General features: G+C 41.8%; 1 protein-coding gene across 8 annotated transcripts in view; it reads right to left on the bottom strand.

The window, feature by feature from the left end:
* The window catches only part of ST3GAL5 (ST3 beta-galactoside alpha-2,3-sialyltransferase 5), a 297,392-nt gene that overhangs the window by 146,991 nt on the left and 128,293 nt on the right, over positions 1-22,108 (bottom strand). For 4 of the 8 annotated variants that reach the window (XM_029592756.1, XM_029592753.1, XM_029592754.1 and 1 more), the window contains one exon: positions 18,695-18,812. The exons of 3 other annotated variants lie outside the window; for them this stretch is intronic. The gene's annotated coding sequence lies outside the window, so the exon portion shown is untranslated. Of the gene's footprint in view, positions 1-18,694; positions 18,813-20,697; positions 20,835-22,108 lie in introns of those variants that run through there. One more of the 8 variants, XM_029592755.1, reaches the window with a different exon arrangement.

Raw genomic sequence — 22,108 nt, forward strand, 5'->3', positions numbered from 1 at the left:
GACCCAAGACCAAACATTTATGCTAGTTGACGTTTCCTTGATCCATGGTTGGGTGGTGTTATAGTCAGAGGTGTCAGTCTGTGTTTACAGGTAATGCTGTAATTCCTAGGCCTTCTTGTGGCACAACTTAAGCAAAGCATAACATACATCACCTGATAGTCTGCCCTAAATTATATTTTCTCCAATACTGATGATTTGTGGCTTATTTTCTAGTTTGTGTGGCTCTTTGGTGAGGCATAATGCTCAGCGTCATTGCTTTCTGCTGAGTGGAGACAATAACTGACAGCAAGGAACATATATAGCAGATTGGCAAGCATTTAGTAAAGTTGGGGGTGGCTACCTTGTTTGTAGGGTGTTACTATATGAAACAGATTAATGAAAAGTCCTCTCATGTTTGCTCTGTAACCCTTAGTAGATATCATCTTTATAGATGTTACGACTTGTGTACTAATGAACATTAATCTGGATATGCATACTGCAGAGATGAAAACAGACTGCCAGAATAGAGTAAAAACCCTTTTTGGCTCAACCACTTACTATTTCTTCAGTCTACGGCGACCTCCCTCCCAGGGAAAATCACAGAAACACAGTTCCTCTAACCCTCCATTCCGAGATCATTACGCTCTATGTCCTATCTTGAGCAGTCAATTCAATTATCCTGGGACTCCCTTAGCTGTAAAAGCACCAACCCATCATTCATTGGTCCTCACTTGAACTGATCCACTGGGGGTCAACGTGCTTTTCCTCCTGTCTTGCCTTTATCGTTTTTCTGATTCCCATCATTATTGCCCCAATATGGGAAATATTTGGACGTGTTCTCTAAACAGCAGGCTGAGACACTGCCTCCTCACCAATCCTCTGACTGAGATCAAACTCCTCCCAGGTAAGGACCACCCCCCCCCCCCCCCCCATGAGGTAGAGTGTATCCCCTCTCGGAGCCAGAAACCAAAGCTATGAGTGACTATATCTAAGAATCTTACCAGAGGCTTTATCCATACAACATCCTCACCTGCTGAAGCAGGTTTCTTCTTCACAGCGAAAGGACAGAATGTTGTGGCCCTGCAAAGCCTCAGAGGCTTTAATGCTAATCACCGAAAAGAATTGGTGCTCCCTGCCATTGATATCCAAGCTGTTTGACTGACTGCAGGGAGCTTGGGTCTTCATTAAGTTGGACCTCTACGGCACATACAATCTCATCCGAATCAAGCACGGGGAAGAATGGAAGGCCGCCTTTAATACTAGGTATTAACTATAAATATCTAGTAATGCCCTTCGGACTGTGCAATGCCCCGGCAGTCTTTCACAAATGGAGAAAGATATTTTCTAGGACCTCCTATACTCCTCTGTAGTAATATACCTGGATGACATCCTCATCTTTTCCCGGTTTATCTAGTCAAAGATCCCAAGTGAAACAGATACTCCAGCACTTATGTGAACACCATCTATATGCCAAATTGGAGAAGTGTCTCTGAGCAGGAGAGGCTGCCCTTCCTGGGGTACATCATCTCCAGTACCAGACTAAACAGACCTCGTCAAAACAAAGCCATCCTGGAATGGCCCCAGCCAGTGGGCTTGCAAGAACTACAAAGATTTCTCTGATTCACCAATTATCAGCAATTTATCTATCCTTGCCACTCCGACTCACATGAAAAGGTGCGAATACCAGAAACTTCCCTCCAGAAGTGGTTTAAGCTTTCCAGAATCTCAAACAAGCTTTTACCCAAGGACCCTGTCTCCAGCATCTGGACACCTCCCATCCTTTTGTGCTTGAGATAGATGCCTCTTCCCTTGGGGTTGGGACTGTACTCAGTCAACACAGCACAGAAAGCAAACTTCTTCCTTGTTCATTCTTCTCTCAAAAGTTTTCTCTGGCAGAGAAAAAGGTACACTATCAGAGACAGAGAACTTCTAGCCATCGTAGAAACATAGAAATGATGGCAGAAAAAGACCAAACGGTCCATCCAGTCTGCCCAGCAAGCTTTCACTTTTTTTCTTTTTCCCATACTTATCTTTTTCTCTTGTCCCTTGTAAGTGACTTTTTGTTCTATTTCCCCTTCCACCCCGCCATCCCTTCCACCCCCTCCATCAATGTAGTTAGCTGTGCTGAACAGCATCTAAGTGAAGTATCTAGCTAATTGTTTAGGGGTGGTAACCGCCGTCATAGCAAGCTACTCCCACGCATGTTTATCCAGCCTGTGCAACTCAGTCCTGGAAGAGTGGCAGTATCTCCTGAAAGGCTCACAACACAAGATCACCATCTACACAGATCATAAAAGCTTAGAATATCTTCTGCAGGCCCAATGTCTTAATCCCCAGCAGGCTCGCTGCTCCCTCTTTTCTTGATTTGACTTTGAGCTCCTCTACCAAATGGCTGAGAAGATCCTCCAAGCAGGTGCATTATCCCAATCCTTCCTAACTGAAGATACCACAGAAGCTCCATGACATATCAATCTGGCAAGGATCTTTTTGGCCTCTACCACCTCCATTCCAGCAGGAAATATACAGTCATCCCCAAGAGACTCCAGGAAAAAAAAGTGTTGAAATGGATGCACGACTCATGTGGCAGAGCACCCAGGAATGCCCAGGACCCTCGAATTCCTTCAGCGTCACTGATGGTGGCTGCACATCAAGGTCATGTCCAAACAGCATAAGACTGATCATTCTCGTCCCTGGGAACTGTTACAGCCGTTACCAGCCCCTAGTGAACCCTAAACCCACATATCCACCAATTTCGTGGTGGATCTCCCCCTCTCACATGGCTCCATGATGATATGGGTTATTGTGGATAGGTTCTCTAAGTGCCCAGTGAGAGGCACTTTGTGCCTCTCACTGGGCTTCCTTCAGCCCCTGAACTAGCATCCCTCTTTCTACAACACGTTTTTTTGTTTGCACAGATTGCAAATTAAACATTCTCTCCAGAGATGTTTAATTTACTGTCTGTTATTGGAAGGCTCTGTCGTAAGTTCGACATCTCTCTGGACCTTCACTACAGCCTATCACCCCCAAGGCAATGTGCAGGCAAGGAATTAATCAGGTCCTCAGAGCTTTCTTCAGCACATATGTCAACAAAAGGCAAGATATTTGGGCCCTTCTACTGCCATGGGTGGAATTCTCCTGTAACAGTTACATAACATAACATATGTAACATAACATATGTAACATAACATATGTAACATAACAGTTACATAACATAACATAACAGTTACATATGCCCTATCCTGGATACGATCATATCTCCAGGATCGCCTTTTCACTGTATTAGTAGATAACAATGAATCTGACCCCATTAATCTTCCCCAAGGTGTTCCCCAAGGTTCCTCCCTCTCCTCTACCCTATTTAATATTTACATGCTTCCCCTCACTACCCTCCTCACTAACCTCCACATCAAGCATTTCATTTATGCCGACGATGTGCAACTCATCTTCCCATTCTCTGACTCTCTCCATACTGCTCTGCTTAACTGGGAAGCCTGTCTTTCCTCTATCAACAAATTACTAAATGACATGCAACTAGCTCTAAATCCCAGCAAGACTGAACTCTTAATCATATCTAATAGGCCACCGCTCCCAGACATCCCACCTGCATACTCATCCACATCTTTCCCATCACACGTTCGCAACCTTGGTGTCCTTATTGATAACCATCTTACTTTCAAACCCTTCATCAAATCTATCATCAAGGAATGCTATTTCAAGCTCCAAACCATAAAAAAACTCAGACCACTGCTACACTTTTCTGATTTCCGCACTGTACTCCAGTCTATCATTTTATCTAAGGTAGACTATTGTAATGCACTCTTTCTAGGCATTCCCGCCACCTATACCAAACCCTTACAACTACTACAAAACGCTGCCGCTAGGATACTATCAAATTCAAAAAAAAGAGATCACATCACCCCCACACTTATCGAACTTCATTGGCTCCCTATACACTCCCGAATTCTCTATAAAGCCCTTTCCATCATCCACAAAAGTCTGTTGAACTCTAACCTCAATTGGATTAACCCCCCACTCCTCCCCCGTACCTCGAATAGACCCACACGTACAGCCCTCCAAGGAACCCTACGTGCCCAACCCATCAAATCTTTCAAATTATCATCTACCATAAGCAGAGCTTTCTCTCTCGCTGGCCCCTCCATATGGAACTCCCTGCCTCCCGATATACACCTGGAAACATACACACCCACTTTCAAGAAAAAACTGAAAACATGGCTCTTCCAGCAAGCTTACCACACATCACCTGCCATTACATAAACCCCCACTGTTTAACTAAAAATTGAGTAACTAAGAATTTGCTACATGACTAGGAATCTATTTCTCGGAATATGTCTCATGCCCATCGATTTTGTACTTTGACTCGGCTACTTATGTAATTAGCTTTTGTAAATAGTTGTGATTTTACTGATTTTGCTGTATCTATTTATTGATATCACGGACGCTCGCGGCATAGTCAGCTCTATACCCTATCCCACTTTTAACCACCTTGTTCTCAGTTACATGTAAGGGCCCTGCCCAAAAGTTAACCTGTTTTTTCAATGTTATATGTAAGGGTTCTGCCCATTTGTTCCTTTTTAACTGTAAACCGATGCGATGTGTAAACGGTCATCGGTATAAAAGAAACTTTAAATAAATAAATAAATAAATAAAATAAACAGTGCCACCGGCTCCTCACCGTTCTGGATCATGTATGGTAAATATCTAAGTGTGCCACTCCCACTGTCCCTCGCTGTGGATTGCCCAGCAGCTTGTCTCTCTGCCCAGGAGTTCCACAGTCTCTGAACTCAAACCACTCAATATCACAGGCCACCACACGAACTAAGAAATACACAAACACCAAATGCTGACCAGCACAAGAGTTCAAGGAAAGCGAATTAGTGCGGCTGAGCACCCAACACCTGCATCTCTGAGTTCCTTCTCTCTGCCTGGTGCCACACCCCATTCAACAACAGATGGGTCCCATTACTTTTTAACTAAAACTTCCCAAAACGTTAATGATCCATAAAGTATTTCACGTTCCTCTGCTGAAATCATGAATTCTTTCCTGGCCCTCTAGACAACCTCACAGTTCGAGGTGGAAGACATTTTAGATTCCCGGAGGCAGCGAGGAAAACTTCAGTAACACCGCCTAGAAGCATTTTGGACCAAAAGGAAGTTTGTGGGAGCCTGCCACCAACCTCAAGGCACCACAGTTAATAAAAGATTTCCATAGATTATCTCCCTCCAAGCCCAAGCCTCTGATCCCGAGAAGGGGGCTTATAAATGAGGGTACCTGCCTCCACGAGCTGGGTTACTCACTCCCCTTGCTGCCTGGCTAGGGAACACTGCCATTCCAAGTGAGAAGGAAAAGCTGCTTTGCCACACGGCCTGAGTCATCACCATGGTCACCATCGGGTCCCTCCTCTAGGCACACATGCATAACTCATGTCAATACTTAAAGGCCCCGTGGCAGGAACAGAGCAATCTGGTGCCTCTTGTTGACATCACACAGTAGGTATTTAAACCACGGCCGTGCAACTCTGCAGTGCCTCAGAAAGGGGTTGATTACTTCAGTGGTAGCATTAGTTGCTGCCTTGCGTCTTTGGTGTCTCCAGTCTTGTCCAGCCTTCCCTGTCTTCTAGCCTTTGTCGTCCTCTCCTGCCTGCCTACCCTTGGATTTATCCTCAGTACCAACCATAGCCTATGGCCTAACCTCCTTACTCTCTGCTTGCCTTGACCATAGCCTGTGACCACAGACCATCCTCATTTGCCGCCATCCCTGACCACAGCCTGACATCATAGCCTCTCTTCAGCATTTACTCCAGAGACTATCACCTAAGTCTTGCCAGCCACCGGAACATAAAGGCTCAACCTGAGGGGAAAGGTGCTGGTAAAGATGAAGATCCAGCTCAGTCTTTGCACCATCTGCTCTGCCAGTTGGCAGTGAGGATCTACTGGGCCTTCCCGGTAGGTTGCATCAACCTCACTCCAACACAAAGGGTCCACAATGCTAACACAGTGGCCTGTGGCATGAGCCTGACCTATTACATGCTCATGCCACAGGCCAACATCCTGATGCCCCCTCATTTCTAGGTATGCTGTTCACTCCACATCTACTTGCGGGCTCTACATCTTTCTCCTTGTTCAGTGTTTCTGGAGGAAGGGAATAGACTCTGAATATTGGACACCTGGATCAGTGTATAATGAAGTGTTGCTGTATTAGTCTATGACATTGTTGTCTCTGGCAAATAAAGAGGCTGCTTTGTTTTCAAAATAAAGAGTCAAAACATGATATAGAGTATGAAAACTAATTTTTAAATTTACAATCAACAAAAAGCACGTTGGCATAACCCGTTTTTACTGTCCCAAGGCAGCTTTTTTCCCCTCCTTCATCTAATATTTATGGAGTTGGGTCCAAACAAACAGGGTGACAGGCCACAAGCTGCTGTACAGAGCCCTTTAACTCCACCTTGACGGCCCTTAACTCCTTATAGAGGCCTTGTTGCTAGGCCCTCCATCTCTGCATCTCCTCTACCAGCACAATGTTTGTGCAGCACAGCTGCTTCAGGGTCAGCAATGGCCTGCTGTAGCATTCGCCTCTGTCCGAGGCTTTTCTTAAGGAAGCAGGGCCCTTGGGGGAAGAATAGCTTCAGTCTCTCTCCTTCCATTTGTGCCTCCAGCTCCTATGCCTCATTGTCCCTTGAGGATCGTGCAGCCCCATCTCCTCGCCTTCCTGCTCTAGTGGTGGCCCCATCGCAGGTGCCACTGGGGAGGTACTTTCTGAATGAAAGGGACAAATTACAAAATGTTGCATAGAGTTCCTAATGCATAGAAAAAAGTTCTCACAACTATAGCTGAGACCTTGTCCTTTGAATCTGAATACACTGAAGCTACAACGAAGGCAAAGGAGCAAAAACATTTGTAGGATCCTCTATGTATGCCTAGTTCAAACAGCAGTTAAGGTTAGCACTGCCACGGTTAAATTAGCACATGCCTGACTAAACTGCGCGTATCCAAGGAAGCTCATGAATCAGTACAATGCCCATGACAGATCCTGCACAGTTTTCTTTACCTTTAAGGCAGAAATTGCTCATAATTCCACACGCGGCATATAATGTTAGCCCTGGGCCACGTGGTGATGTGAACTAACAAATTTGCTGCATAATGGAAAAACCTCAAAATCCAAGGCTGGTATATCGTGTGACCAGCTACCACCTTAGTATATATAACTACTGTTGCAGAAAAAGGTAAGCAGAACAGGGCCAAAAATGTGAAGTGTGAATAAAAAAAAAAAAGGAGGAAACAATAGAAATGATGAAATATGCTGGCCGAACACGGAGAGTGTCTACGAGGATACATAGTTCTAACTGGTATGTGGCAGAAGCCTAACACTTTCTTTGGATGCAGGCAAAGCTTTGTTTTTAGCCTTTATTAACTATGTCGACTTGTACTTGCACTTGTGCACATGTTCAGTGCTGTTCCGCATCACAAGTCTTTTCTTGATTTAATAGGACCAAGGTTGGAAACAACAAAATGTTATCTTCCCTGCAGATGTGTTGGTTCTCACTGTGTCCGATTTTTTCTTTGAACATGCTGCAGTTCCTACTTCCTTAGCTTATTCTTTACAGCACCAAAGTTCATAATTGCTCCCTTAAGAATTATTAAATGAAAATATTTCATAACTGCCTTGTTAACCTGATCTAACAAATCCAGATCCTTCAAAAGATTAGAAAGAACATGCTGGCGTAGACTGGGAAGATTTACATCCTCCCTGTTTTAAAATTAGAGAGAGGTTCCAGCATGATTATTTATTATAATACTATAGATGTCTGCATCTAGAATAACAAGGAATAGTTAATACAATATATATTTGGTGAGGAAAGGAGAGTAAGTCCCTGGATGAAAAATGAGTTTTATGGAGCAATTGGTTCAGGAACAGACAAGAGAGGGAACAATTTTAGATCTAATTCTCAGTTGAGCACAGGATTTGGAGAGAGAGGTAATGGCAGTAGGGCCGCTTGGCAATAGTGATCATAATATGATCAAATATGAATCAATGACTTGGGGGGAGGAGGGACTAAGTAAATCCACAGCTCTAGCACTAAACTTTAAAAAGAGAAACTGATAAAATGAGAAATAGTTTAAAAAAAAATGAAAATGCAGCTACAAAGGTTAAGAGTGTGCAACAGGCATAGACATTGTTAAAAAATACCATCTTAGAAGTGAAGTCCAGATGTATTCCACAAATTAAAGGTGGAAGGAAAGCCAAAATGATTGCCAGCATGGTTAAAAAGTGAGGAGAAAGAGGCTACCTTAGTCAAAAGATCTTCATTCAAAAACTGGAAGAAGGATCCATCATAAGAAAAATAGGATAAAGCATAAATATTGACAAGTTAAATGTAAGAAGTTGATAAAGACAGGCTAAGAGAGAAGTTGAAAAGAAGTTGGCCATAGAGGCAAACACTCAAAAACCTTTTAAAATATATCCAAAGCAGAAAGCCTGCAAGGGAGTCAGGTAGACTATTAGATGATCAAGGGATTAAAGGGACACTTAAGGAAGAATAGTCAGTCACAGAAAGACTAAATTAATTCTTTGCTTCGGTATTTACTGAAGAGGATGCCGGGGAGTTACCTGCTCTGGAAACAGTTTTCTAGGATGAAGATTCAGATTAACTAAACCAAATCACAGTGAACCTGGAAGATGTATTAGGCCAGCTTGACAAACAGAGTGGTAAGTCACCTGGACCAGATGGTATACACCCCAGGATTCTGAAAGAACTAAAAAATGAAATTTTAGACCTATTACAATTAATTTGTAACCTATCATTAAAATCATCCTTTGTACCTGAAGACTGGAAGATGGCCAATGTAACCCCAATATTTAAAAAGGGCTCCAAAGGTGATCTAAGAAACTATAGACCAGTGAGCCTGACTTCAGTGCTGGGAAACATTGTGGAACTGTTATAAAGAATAAAATCACAAAACATCTAGATAGACATGGTTTAATAGGACATAGCCAGCATGGATTTACCCAAATCTTACCTTACAAATCTATGTTTTTTGAAGGGGAACAAACATGTGGACAGAAGTTAACCAGTAGATGTGGTATATTTGGATTATCAGAAAGTATTTGACAAAGTTCCTCATGAGAAGCTTTTAGGAAAATTAAAAAAGTCATGGGATAGGAGGTGAAGTCCTTTTGTGGATTACAAACTTGTTAAAAGACAGGAAACAGAGCAGGATTAAATGGTCTGTTTTCACAGTGGAAAAAGGTAAATAGTCTAGTGCCTCACAGACCTGTACTTGAATCAGTGCTTTTTAATATATTTATAAATGATGGAAAGGGGTATGACAAGTGAGGTGATTAAATTTATGGATGACAAAATTATGCAGAGTAGTTAAATCTCAAGTGGATTGTGATAAATGTAGGAATACCTTGTTATATTGGAAGATTAGGCTTCCAAATGGCAGATGGAAGTTTAACATGGACAAGGGTAAGAAGATGCATATAGGGAAAGATAACCCATGTTGTAGTTGCAGGATGTTAGGTTCCATCTTAGGAGTTACCACCCACGAATCAGATCTAGGTATCATAGTGGATAATACATTGAAATTGTCAGCTCAGTGTTCTGTTGCAGTCAAAAAAGCAAACAATGTTAGGAATTATTAGGAAGAGAATAGCAAATAAAACGGTGGATGTCATAATGCCTCTGCATTGCTCCATGGTGAGACCACACCTTAAATTCTGTGTGCAATTCTGATCACTGCATCTCAAAAAGAGATGTAGTTGCACTGGAGAAAGTGCAGTGAAGGGCAACCAAAATAAGGGGCATGGAACAGCTCCCCTATGAGGAAAGGCTAAAGAGGTTAGGGCTGTTCAAGTGCTTTCATGATTTTGTAGACCTCTATCATATCTCCCCTCAGCTGTCTCTTCTCCAAGCTGAAAGGTTAATGTAAATCTGTTATTTAATCTCTCAGATGATAGAAGGATTAGAGGGCACTCCAAGTAGCTCATTTAAAACAAATTGGAGAAGATTCTTTCACTCAATGCATAGTTAAACTCTGGAATTCATTGCCAGAGGATGTGGTTACAGCTGTTTAGGAACTTATCCAAACTTTTCCAAAGGAGAAGTCCATAAACTGCTAATGAATATGTAATCCTAGCTTGGGATCTATTTAATGTTTGGGTACTTGCCAGGTACTTGTGACTTGGATTGGCCACAGGATGCTGGGCTTGATGGACCCTTGGTCTGACCCAGTATGGCATATCTTATGTTCTTATAAGAGAATCATGATCTGTATCTCCTTTACATTTTTAGACCTATACTATGCAATACAGCATTCCAGTGCATGTTAAACTACAGTCTGAAGAAATTAGTGTTTGTAAGCAAAGTTGGTATGTTCACATACCTGAATGATCATAGATTAAATCTACAAACTCCCCAATGCTGTCCTCACTTATTAATCGTTTAAGACACATGAATACATACGTTCAACCCCTATCAAAGAAAATGCTCTTCTATATAATTCCTATTACATCATGCATTTAACTCCTCTCCTCCAAATTTTTAAACAAAGCCATGATCAATACAGCTCAATGAGTCACATTTAAAGTCATGAGATGTACGATAGCAGTGTTTCATGCAACTGTTAATCAATACATGTTTGTTCCATTTCCCAGGAAATCTTTGGAAGCCTTGAAACTCTGCCATTCAATCAATTGCATCATCTTTTTACAGTTAAATTCACATGCATGATAAATTTTACTCCCTGACAGATTTACCAACAATCTAGCACAAATATCATCGCATGAATATAATCTACAGCAGTTATGCCAATGACATCATAGAGAACTCACTGTATCATTTCAGCATTCTCTGCCTCCTTTTCCCTATACATGTAAAAACAAGCCTGTCTAATGATTGAATCCCATTAAAGTTAAGTCACGTAAGTCGATACCTATGGCCTCATACTCCTTAGAATGCAAAAATATACTCAAATAGGTACATTTTCATTACTTCATGCATTCCCATATCTTCATATTTTCTATAAAAGCAATAGATTGTTGCCAGAACTAATAAGCTCATATTAAATAGTTAAATGGGTGTATAAGCACTTATCTACAAGATTTCCATATATACCAGGATTACTACAATGAATGATCTGTGTGCCCATTATGTTTCCTCAGAATTCAATGGGAGAATTTTACATTGTGTAAGGACACTACCTGACTTCATTTAGTTTTTACAGTAACTTGATCCACACAGTCAGACTTCACAGTAACAAATCTGCCTGCAGACAAAATTCTGATTATAAGAAAGAAGTTTTACATCAACCAATTCACAGTGATTCTTCCCAAATTTCTCAGGTATTTCACATTCTTCATAGAGAACAGGATGAAGTCAGCCATAATATATTGGGTGACATCTAACAGTACCAATATGGTCCCAGTCTGAGCATGCATGACAATTCCCACATGCTGCCTTGACGGCCTCTTAGTTCTTCCAGAGCATAAGTTTTACCCATGTAGTAAACTCTCCAGGGAGGGGATTAATTAATTATGGCTGATTCATCTTACTGTCCACCCTGCTTACAGGTAAGCAAACTGCTTTCTCCATCAATAATCAGATATAAATCTGCTATAATATGGGGAGAATCCCAAGTGGAAGGTTGCTACATGAGGAGCAATTACTTAAGACAACCTAACCCAAGAGGTGGAGAATGGACTACTGGGCAAACAGGCTATGCAGAACTACTTGTCCAAAATTACTGTCTCCTTGGGGTATGCTGTCCAGATAGTGGGATGCAAAGGTGTGAACAGATGACCAAGTAGTAACTTTGCAAATGTCTTAAATGGAAATGTCTCAGATAAGCCACTGAAGCCACCATGGCTTTCACTTGACGAGCCTTGACAAAGTCTGTAATCTGTAAACCAGGCAATGTCTAACTTTGCTCTCTACAGTCCACTATCCAATTAGATAAAGGTCCCAACGTATTGGGATCAAATGACAAAAAGTCTGAGAAGTGCAACAGTGAGGCAGAGTCCTCTTCAGATTATACACTAGGACTGTTCTTAAAGTCCAAAAGAGTGAAGAGCTCATTATCCATTGTGTGCATACTGTCTTGGAAAAAATGTTGGCCTGAACATCCACAAAAGCAGGCTTTAAAGCCACTAACTGCAGTCTTGGATTTAAGCTTTATCACTTTTCTTTGTTTTGATAGAACTGAAAAATTCTGTTCAGGGGCTTATCCTGTCTCCACAGATGCTCTCTTACTTATTCACGGTTGTCCTGCTTTCACAGTAACTTGTCAGTTGCTGTTCTTAAAGCAATTGTTCATGCTTTACTCTGTATAATTTTTGTGTTTGCTGTTGTACTGCCAACTGCTGGTCAGCTTGCACATTCACTGCTTCTGCTGTATTCGGTGCCACTAACTCTAAAGGGTTAACTTCTGACTGAAGCAGATGTGCCTGGGAGTTTCTTGCCTCCAAGTTCTCTGGTCAGGCCTATGTGAATGAGCAGCTAACTACATAATTATTTTCATTTCACCTGTCCTTATTTCTGAGGCCAACTATACTGTTTGCTGTATTCTTCATTTTATGCACAATAAAACTGTTTATTTTATTTGTTAATAAAATTTGGAGTTCAAGAAGCAGCCACCTGTGTCTGCAAGTAAAGTCAGAGTTAAGCTAAGGGACGGATTTTCAAAGGCCCGCGCGCGTAAACCCTTCCGCGCGCGCGTAGTTTTAAAAAATCTGCCCCTATTTGTTTAAGCTGTGCATAGGAAGCATATAGAGGACACAGAATAGGGTTGCCATGGCAGTAGCTTACAAAAAAAAAGCAATGTGGAAGAAACAGGCCAAAAAAAAAAAGAACAGTCCAAACAATTCTGAGGGGGAGAGCCTGGGAACTTGTCTGTGCGGCAGCTTGGACAAAGAAAGCTGGGACCATGTCAGCACCACTGAATGATGACATCTACCATGTGTTATGGCTGATTCATGCAGGCTTGTTGACAGAGAATAACCTGGCAGGTCTTCAGGATTGCCCTTCTTTGCCTCCCCTGCTGTGAGGTCCACCAAACTAACCTGCACAATAAAAGCATTCAACTGCCCTAATCTCTGGACCATGGTGCCATTTCCCATCCACCTTGAAAGAAAAAGTGAAGGCATGGCTATTTGACCAGACCTTCTCTGATTCTGTCTGCTAATTAACCATGTCCCACCTTCCATGAGCACTTATCAGGAAGGGTGATTTAGAGGGTCCTTTTTGGAACTTTTAACTCTTGAGATGCCTCCAAAAATTATCCTGTTGTACCCAACATACTAACGGCCATGATAGTTTTCTCTTAGGATAAATATTTGGAGAGACTGCAATTTTATTTGCAGGGATTACTTTTTTTTTTTTTTCAACTTTTCCCCCAGAAAGAAAACCTCGTGTCTGTATGGCAAACTCTTTAGCACATTCCTTTCCCCTCCCACCCTAGGTCTGCCCATTCCTGAGGCAATACCACATACAGCTTTTCTGATCTCAGGCTCTCTCAGATATCCTCTCACGTAAGGATCCTCTGTGCTCACCCATTGCTTTCTTGAATTCTATTACTGTTTTAAACCTCCAGTGGGAGGATATTCCATGCATCTACCAATCTCTCTGAATACTTCCTTATATTACTCCTGAGTTTAACCCCTTTGAGCCTCATATTATGAGCTCTTGTTCTAGAACTTCATTTTCACTGAAAAAAAGTGTTTACTTTCTGTGCATTATTTACAGCTTTTAGGTACTTAAATGTCTATTTCCTTCCTCTCTTCAAGATTATGCACACTTATGTAAACTACCTTGGATAGAACTCCTCTTTACCACTGACATGTTTGTGGTCAATGGCTTAGAATTTGTGAAAGGGCATTTCAACAGAAGTACAACCCAGAAAGTATGTTTTATTTAAAGATGTTAAGCTTGCAGGAAGATTAATTATATTTTTCAACTGCAATTTTAAATTTTTAATACCTTAAGTTTATGCATTATCAAACAAGTTATCAATTACCTTAGCGGCAGAGAAATTTAACCATTAGTCTTCTGTAAACAAAAACAGTTTTACTTAAGCAAGATAAGTCTCCCTTAAGATCACTTGCATTCAAGTAGTCAACAAAATTCTTTCCTTACAGATACTTTTAGAAATCTATCCTCAAATGAGATATGACCATGTCAGATAACTTTTTTTCCCCAATTAATTACAGAATTTATTACAAATACTTAACGGCATTATCTTTCTTAGAACTGATTCTTTGTGTCTTATTTTTCAGAAACTTTCTTAAAGAAAACTAAGGCATCAATATCTGCTAGCTTTTACTGTCTTTATGTGTGTAAACAATTAGCTCAGCTTTCTATGATGAACGCTGCTCATGGGTGCAGTTTGTATACAGTTTGGGTTAGAGGACACTACTTCTCTAGAGATGCACAATGCTTTAGGTCAGGGGTGGCCAGTTTCGGTCCTTGAGAGCCAAAAACAGGCCTGGTTTTCAGGATATTCACAATGAATATGCATGAGAGAGATTTGGATGCACTGCTTCCAATGTATGTAAATCTCTCACATGCTTATTAGTTATAGATATCTCGAAAACCTGGCTCATTTGTGGCTCTCGAGGTCCGGAGTTGGCTACCCCTGCTTTAGATGCTTGTGCTCGGGGCTTGTATTGCTAGAACTCTTGACCTCAGAAATTTCAGCTATGATCTCCACCTACTATCTATTCTTTAACAAATCAATAAGAGAAACTACCTCCCTTGCACAGAGTAATCTTCTGAAAATTGAGGTATATCCCTCAATGTCTAGCTAGTGAAATAAAGAGATAATTGAAATTACCCAACTCTTAAACAGTGAAATGGGACAATGAAGTATATGAGATTTGATGGATAAAAGTGATGAAAAGGAATAAATTGGAATAAGGTAGGCAGAAGTAATAAGTACACTGCCACTTCACATAGTTGTTCACTCTGTTTTCATCTCACTCAGTTTTATTTTCCTTCCTTCATAAGCTTTAATTTCAGAAGGTAATTGAACTTGAGGTTCCTATAGATTTTTTTTTTAAGATAGAGTTGCTGTGTACCTGCAACTGTTACAGTAGATATTTTCTTTTACTCCCATATTTTGGAGAAAATTCAGGGAAAACTAATCAGTTCTCTTCATTTGAAGTATGTATGCATATCTGAGTTTCTTCAGAACTGGATTATTAATTTTTGCATTACCTGTAAGGATATATAAGTGTAAGCTGCAATCTGGATACTACCCTCTTCCCCCTCCCCCCAATGGGAATTAGCAATGCACAGACATTAACATTTATTTTACCTTCTATATGACCCAATCAGCCCAGGGACTCACACTCGTTTGTTTCAGAATAGAGATTTGCAAAGTCTTAGGTTACTAAAACAAATACTAATAATTTCATGATTTTAGAAACATAATACATATTTAATACTTATGGTGATTAATTTGGTAGGTAGGAATAAATCAGAAGCATAACATCACTTTAGCTGGAACTTGCTTATAAATCAAAAATAGTTCTAGCTTACTGGCCCTTAAACAAGATCCAGAATTGAATCCCCTCGGTCTCACCACTTTGTAGATTCTTGGTCTCTGAGTTGTGAGAGCAGATGGAGGTCCCAAACACTATCTCTGTCACTGTGAAGCAAGCTGTGGGTCTCTGCACCTGGATGAAGGGCAGAGGACTCCCCTAGTCCCTTGAAAAGAACCAGGCAAGTTCAGCACTGGCTATAATATCAGGGCTTCAGACGCTCTTCCAAGCAATGCTCTGGGATACTGGATCTCGACTAGCAGCTTAGTTGCAAGGCAGAGCTGGAAGCAATGATTCGGATGGCTTCTTGCTGGTGTGAATGGATCTTCTTAACCAAGCCCTGAGCCCCTCCTCCATATGCATAGTCAAAAGCTTCATTCATATAAAAAACAGGGGCAGGAGTCAAATTCTGATTGCTTCTTCTTTCTTCACTTTGACTGTTTGCCCCCTACCCCCACCTGGGTTGCCAGGTACTTTTGAGCTTGGCAGATTTATATCTCATCTCACATTCTTTAACAGAGGCTTAGACAAACAATCAGCTCGATCCAGTAAAGTGTGCTCCGTCGGAGCGCACTGTCACCCTGCTCTGGGCGCGTGTTTTCCCTTACCCCTTATTCAGTAAGGGGAGGAAAACACGCGGCCCACCCGCGGCACCTAATAGCGCCCTCAACATGCAAATGCATGTTGATGGCCCTATTAGGTATGCCCGAGCGATCCAGTAAGTAAAATGTGCAGCCAAGCCGCACATTTTACTCTAAGAAATTAGCGCCGCCCAAAGGTCGGCGCTAATTTCTTCCGGCGCCAGGGAAGTGCACAGAAAAGCAGTAAAAACTGCTTTTCTGTGCACCCTCCGACTTAATATCATAGCGATATTAAGTCGGAGGTCCCCAAAAGTAAAAAAAAGTAAAAAAAAAAAAAGAAAAAATTTTGAATTCGGCCCGCGGCTGTCGGGCCGAAAACCGGACGCTCAATTTTGCCGGCGTCCGGTTTCCGAGCCCGTGGCTGTCAGCGGGCTCGAGAACCGACGCCGGCAAAATTGAGCGTCGGCTGTCAAACCCGCTGACAGCCGCCGCTCCAGGCCAAAAGGAGGCGCTAGGGACGCGCTAGTGTCCCTAGCGCCTCCTTTTCCTCGTTTGCACCGCGTCAGCTCATTTGCATACTGGATCGCTCGCACCGGCCAAGGGCCGGTGCGTGCGCCGGGAGAGCGGGCGTTCGTCCGCTCTCCCACGGACTTTACTGGATCGAGCTGAATGTGCTTGGCACAGGAGATAAGTTAGTCACCTATTGCAGCTTTGTCAGACGGTCAGCATCTCTGTATTTCTCTGAAATACACGCCAAGGGTCCAAATGTGAAGTAAGAATCCATTTTGCTGTATGGACAGTGGTGAAACCTTGGTTTTTATTCCTACATTCCTAAAATTGTCCAAAACCAAGGGTACTAGCCTTAAATTCAGCCACCCCGTGACAGGCACTGGCCAATTTTTATAGCAACCAAAATCTCCATACCTCTTATGTTCATGCTCTCCTCTCAAGACTGGAAATAGGTCACTCTACTAAAGCTTTATCTGCACAGTATTTGGTTTCCAATTTCAGAACCTAATACAATGTTTGCAATTTAAACACCTCATTTGATTTTTCTTTATTCCTTTTCACAATTGTTTCTCTCACATCTGTTTGCTAAAAAGCTGATTAAAGATTTCCACGAATCAGCTATTTTACTTTTAAGCTGACTACTCCTTACTCTTACCTTTTTAGACTTCCTTTTATACAATACTACTTTGTTCACTCACACTCATTCCCATATGTTTCTCACTGCCCTAGGTGCTTTTAAACAAACACTTTTTATAGGCTTCAGAGAGGAGTCACTAATTATGGCACATCCTCTCTGAAAAAAATTCAGCACTGCATTCTCAGAGTTCTATAAACTGTCACTGACTTTTCTGAGAGTTTAAATCCTTGCTCTGATGTCATCATGAAGGAAAATAGTTCTTATGCAGACTAGATTCTCTATTCAAATTTTCTAATGACAGCTTTCTTTACCTACTGCTTTAGGTGTATGCGACAATGCAATTTTGGGGAACTTTATAATTTCAAATATTAGTACTTCAATCTAGCCTTCTCAAACTATTTTCCATGTAACCATTCTGTTTCTAAAGTGATGGCTTCAGAATGTTTTGTTTCTGCAATCCAGAAGCATGCCCTTAAAAAAAAAAAAGAAACAGGACTACATCTCCCTCTAAATAAAAACCAGGACTGACTCAGCTTGCATGCCTGAATATTGAGTTATATGATCATACCTATCTATAAACATTTTGCAAAAAAACTGGCAAGTTCTAGGTGGCATAACCCAGCCCCTCAATTCTCCCTCCCAGTTTCCATTCATCTTTTCACCTGTAGGAGGAACTGAGCTCGTCTTCCTCTAGGAGGCTTACGATGGTGCCCACTTGTATTTTATTAAGAATCAGGTCTGTATTTAGGGGTGCCAAAATACTGGGGGGGCAGCTAAGTTCTGAAGGTTACAGAATATTGTAGTTGAATGGGGTGGATCACCCAATTGCCCACCCTTTTAAAAACAGGGCAGATACACATCCTATTGAGGAAAGCAGAGTTCTGCAACCCTGGTGGCTTGTGAGACCAGGAAGGAACTTGGCGTTTAACAGGCTAATCGAATATTTCTGCAGCTGCAGACTGTACAGACTGCAACACAAGGACCAGGTTAGCATGGAGCAGAGGGGGGGGGGGGGGGGGGGGGGGGGGGGAGAGTGGGCACCAATAGTGCAAATCCATCACAGTTAAGAATGCTGACATCTTGTTTTAATGTAACCAAAGTTGCTTCATTATGGGAAAACTCTACTATTGTAAACAATTTTCTAAATAACTGTCCTGGGATGCCAATTTGACATTAGCAACCCATGAAACTATTCTCCTTTCCATGAACAGAAAATGGGAAAACTCCAAGGTACGGAGAGGGGAAACCCCACAATGAAGAACAAAGAAATTGAGAGGAACTCTCAACATGAAAAAGTATTCAGCAGGTAGATAGCAAACAAACAATGCTGGTCAATTACAAGTAGGAAAACATTCTTGAATCACTCTATGCACCAGAAAGACCTTGCTCGCAATGAGTGATTAAAGTGAGAACTATTACTTAAAATACCTTTAGGTCACAGGCGTCATTCCCTCTTCAACCCTGCCAGCATAGCAAGCACCATGAAGTCCTGTGTGACATTAACAAAAAGCAGTGCGCGATGTTTCAGCAAGAGACCATCAGGAGTCTAAGAAACAGAACATACATACAGTTGTCAGTGTCCTATCACCAGGCCTTGAAAAATTCCTCTAGGACTCAATATGGGCAGTGTAAAGGCTGCATCTAACTCCCCCTCCCCCTTCCCAATTATTGCAGACTCGTACAACTTCATCCGATAACAGATTTATTGTTGGATAATAAATGGCCGCAACGCTGCTCCGATGGTGGCTGGCTGCAAAAAAGGGGGGTCCGCCCAAACTGGTTCCCCCTTTTCTACCCAGCCACTGCCCCTCCCCCCCGGCCCTCTCCTAGCACTGCCTACCTTGCCTTCCAGACCCCCCTTTGTGCCCTGCTCCCTTACTAAGTCACATGCTCTTAATCGCTAGGCACGAAATTTAGTCACCATAAACTCCTGCTGCATTTCTTCCTCTCCCCCCCCCCCCCCCCAATACAAAAAAAAAAGGGAATTTCTTCCTGAGTGCACGTCCCTCCACACCCCTGGCAGCCCTCATCCACTCCCCACCTCACCCAGTTACAGTCCTCTTTTTCTCATCTCCATTTCCACACCACCGTTCCTCGCGTTCCTTTCTTCCCTTCCATTGCAGCTGTCTGGCTGTCCTTCAGACGCCAGATGACTGGGGCTCAAAGACTCTGCTCTCCCTCCCACTGAATAACAATTCTCACACTCCCGATGAGCAGAAGAGTGAATTAAAAAAAAACTCTGCCCTTCCGACTCTTTTGGTTTCCAAGAGTCATGGTTTAGAGTTGCAGCAAACTGGGGGAAGATATCCCTAACTTCCGTATAACAGCTGGACATTAAGCGGTCTTCCAAAAATGTATATAAATCCTTATAGAACCCAGTACACTATCTACCTCCACGATATCTTGAAACAAATGACATTGAAAAGTTAAATTATGCATTATCTGATCAATTTTAAGAGCCCTGTGCACGCTAAAGCTGGGAGATACGTGCGTGATTCAGCCTGGTGTGCGCAGAAACAGGACTACTTACAACTTACAGGCCTATTTGTCTGACAGCCAGGAAGTGCCGGGCCATGCCACAGCTAGAAGCCAAAGGTGGTATAAAGAATGGGCAACAGCATTGTTACTGCTCTCATTACGATCAGCTACTCTGATCTGGAATTAGTGGCAATAGCTACAGGGGCCAGGGATGTGGACGCGAAAATGTCAGCCAGGTCACAGCACCCAGACATCTGCTCCCCTCAGCCGAAGAAAGAGGCTGCAGAGGCAGGACAATTACTCCTGCCTTAATAAATTGAAAACAATGAAGAAAGTGCCACTGGAGAGAGAGTACAGCTGAGCTCAGTCAAAGGAACAGAGGAGAAGCCAAGTTTACATCAAAATACTGCTGAAAAAGGTAATACACCTTACTCATGCTTCTAACAATATGTCCGATTAACTTGCTTAGATTCTATTTGGATTGTAATGCATTGCCTAGGTTAGAGGGACAGCTCTGAGAAACAAGTGGAAGATTAGAAAGGAAGAGTGACAGACCATTGATGAGGCTAGATGACAAAGAAAAGTAAGTATCATGAGACTAAGTGTGGAGGCAGTGAAAGATGAGGGCTGCCAGTGTGTGTATGCATGCATGCGTGGTTAACCAGTTATCTTCCTAAACGTGAGAAAATTATGATCTGCCTTTTCACCTGCGACTATCTGCTCATGTGTTTGTTTTGCTGACTGCCCCTACCTCCTACTATTTGGTTGCAACAGAGGGGACCTTGGTTTGGCTTACTTCAATTCTGTTTAAAAAAAACAAAAAACCCCTCACCCATCATTGGAATGATTTTGATGACTGCCTTACATTCAAAGCAATTTAGGGTCAAGGAACCAAGATAGTTGCGCTGTCTACAACGAATGGAGTTTGTAGAATGCTGGACAAGGGAACAAACCTTTGTGATGTTTCTGGATCTAATAGCAGCATTTGAGGCATGCATGCAAATCTCTCTCCTGCGTATTCATTGTGGATATCCTAAAAACCTGGCCTGTTTGATGCTCTCGAGGAATGGAGTTGGCCACCCCCGCCCTCCATCACAAGATCCTACTACAATGATTAAAGGAGTCATAGATTAAGGTGGACAGTGGTGAACTGGTTTCACTCTTATCTAAGTCACCATTACCAACAGCTGGAGAATATTTCTTCTGCATGGAAGACTGTGTGCAGGTTTCCTCAAGAATCTATCCTGTCCCCTGTGTTTTTCAATAAATATTTGCACCTGTAAGAAGTCATCAGCAAGTCTGGCTTTCAATGTCATTCAGCTGCTCATTTCCCTTAGCCTAAATTAAACTATTACTGAATGATTGTCTAGCTGCTGTGACAGACTGATTACACTTTAACAAAAAGTTAAATTAAATGCAGAAAAAAAAGGTGAATAAAGAAGTGGAGCGTTTTGAACACACTTCTTCAAAATGGGGGTTTAATATGTAATGTACAAGCATAAAGAACATAGCGCGAGTGTGGTTTGGATTCAAAGCTAAACATGGATTCGAAAATTTCGGTACCAATTCAAGGACATTTGTGTATTTGTGACAAACAGATCAATTGCATCCTTATCTTGATGAGGCTCAGCTGGCAAGTATGATTCATACCTTTATTACAATTCCCCTTGATTACTGCAATTTCATATATTTTGTTCTTTTAGTTAGGAACATTAAAAAACAACAACAACAAAAAAACCCACACCTTCCAAATCCAAAATGCCACTGGCTGGTTGCTATCAGGCACCAACATAGATCATATTAACTCCATTCCAGTACTTAAAGATCTCCACTGCTTCCCTGTACCTTACCATATAAAAATTTAAAAGTCCCCATCTCTGATTAAGACAAGAAATCTTTCAGATAGCTAGGACCTGCTCCTTTTAATATGCTGACTAGACTCTTGAGGTCCTCTACAAGTATTCCAACCTCTGAGGCAGAACAAGCAGTAAACAAAAACCAAGCCCTCCCATGCTAAGCACCCAAAATATGGAATATTAGTCTATTAAGATAATGGAACATTACCAAACATTTTTATTAATTGTTCAAAATGATTCAAAAGAAAGAGAAAATATACTCTTAACAGCACTTTTTTTTTTTACACAAGCAGTTATTTAAATTATATTTTTTTCCAAAGTTTTAATCTTCACTGGCTATTTAAAAAAAATAAATAAATAACCACAGACTACAAGAAAAGTCTCAAAGGCCTTCTATGCAAAGAAACCCCTGGTCAGTTTCAACCATGCAGTAAAACTACCATTATTTGATAGCATTATTCAACCAGTTCTATGTGGGATTGAAGTTTAGAGTCTATCCAGCGCAGAG

Source organism: Rhinatrema bivittatum, chromosome 1, assembly GCF_901001135.1.
Source record: "Rhinatrema bivittatum chromosome 1, aRhiBiv1.1, whole genome shotgun sequence".
Taxonomy (NCBI): Eukaryota; Metazoa; Chordata; class Amphibia; order Gymnophiona; family Rhinatrematidae; genus Rhinatrema; species Rhinatrema bivittatum.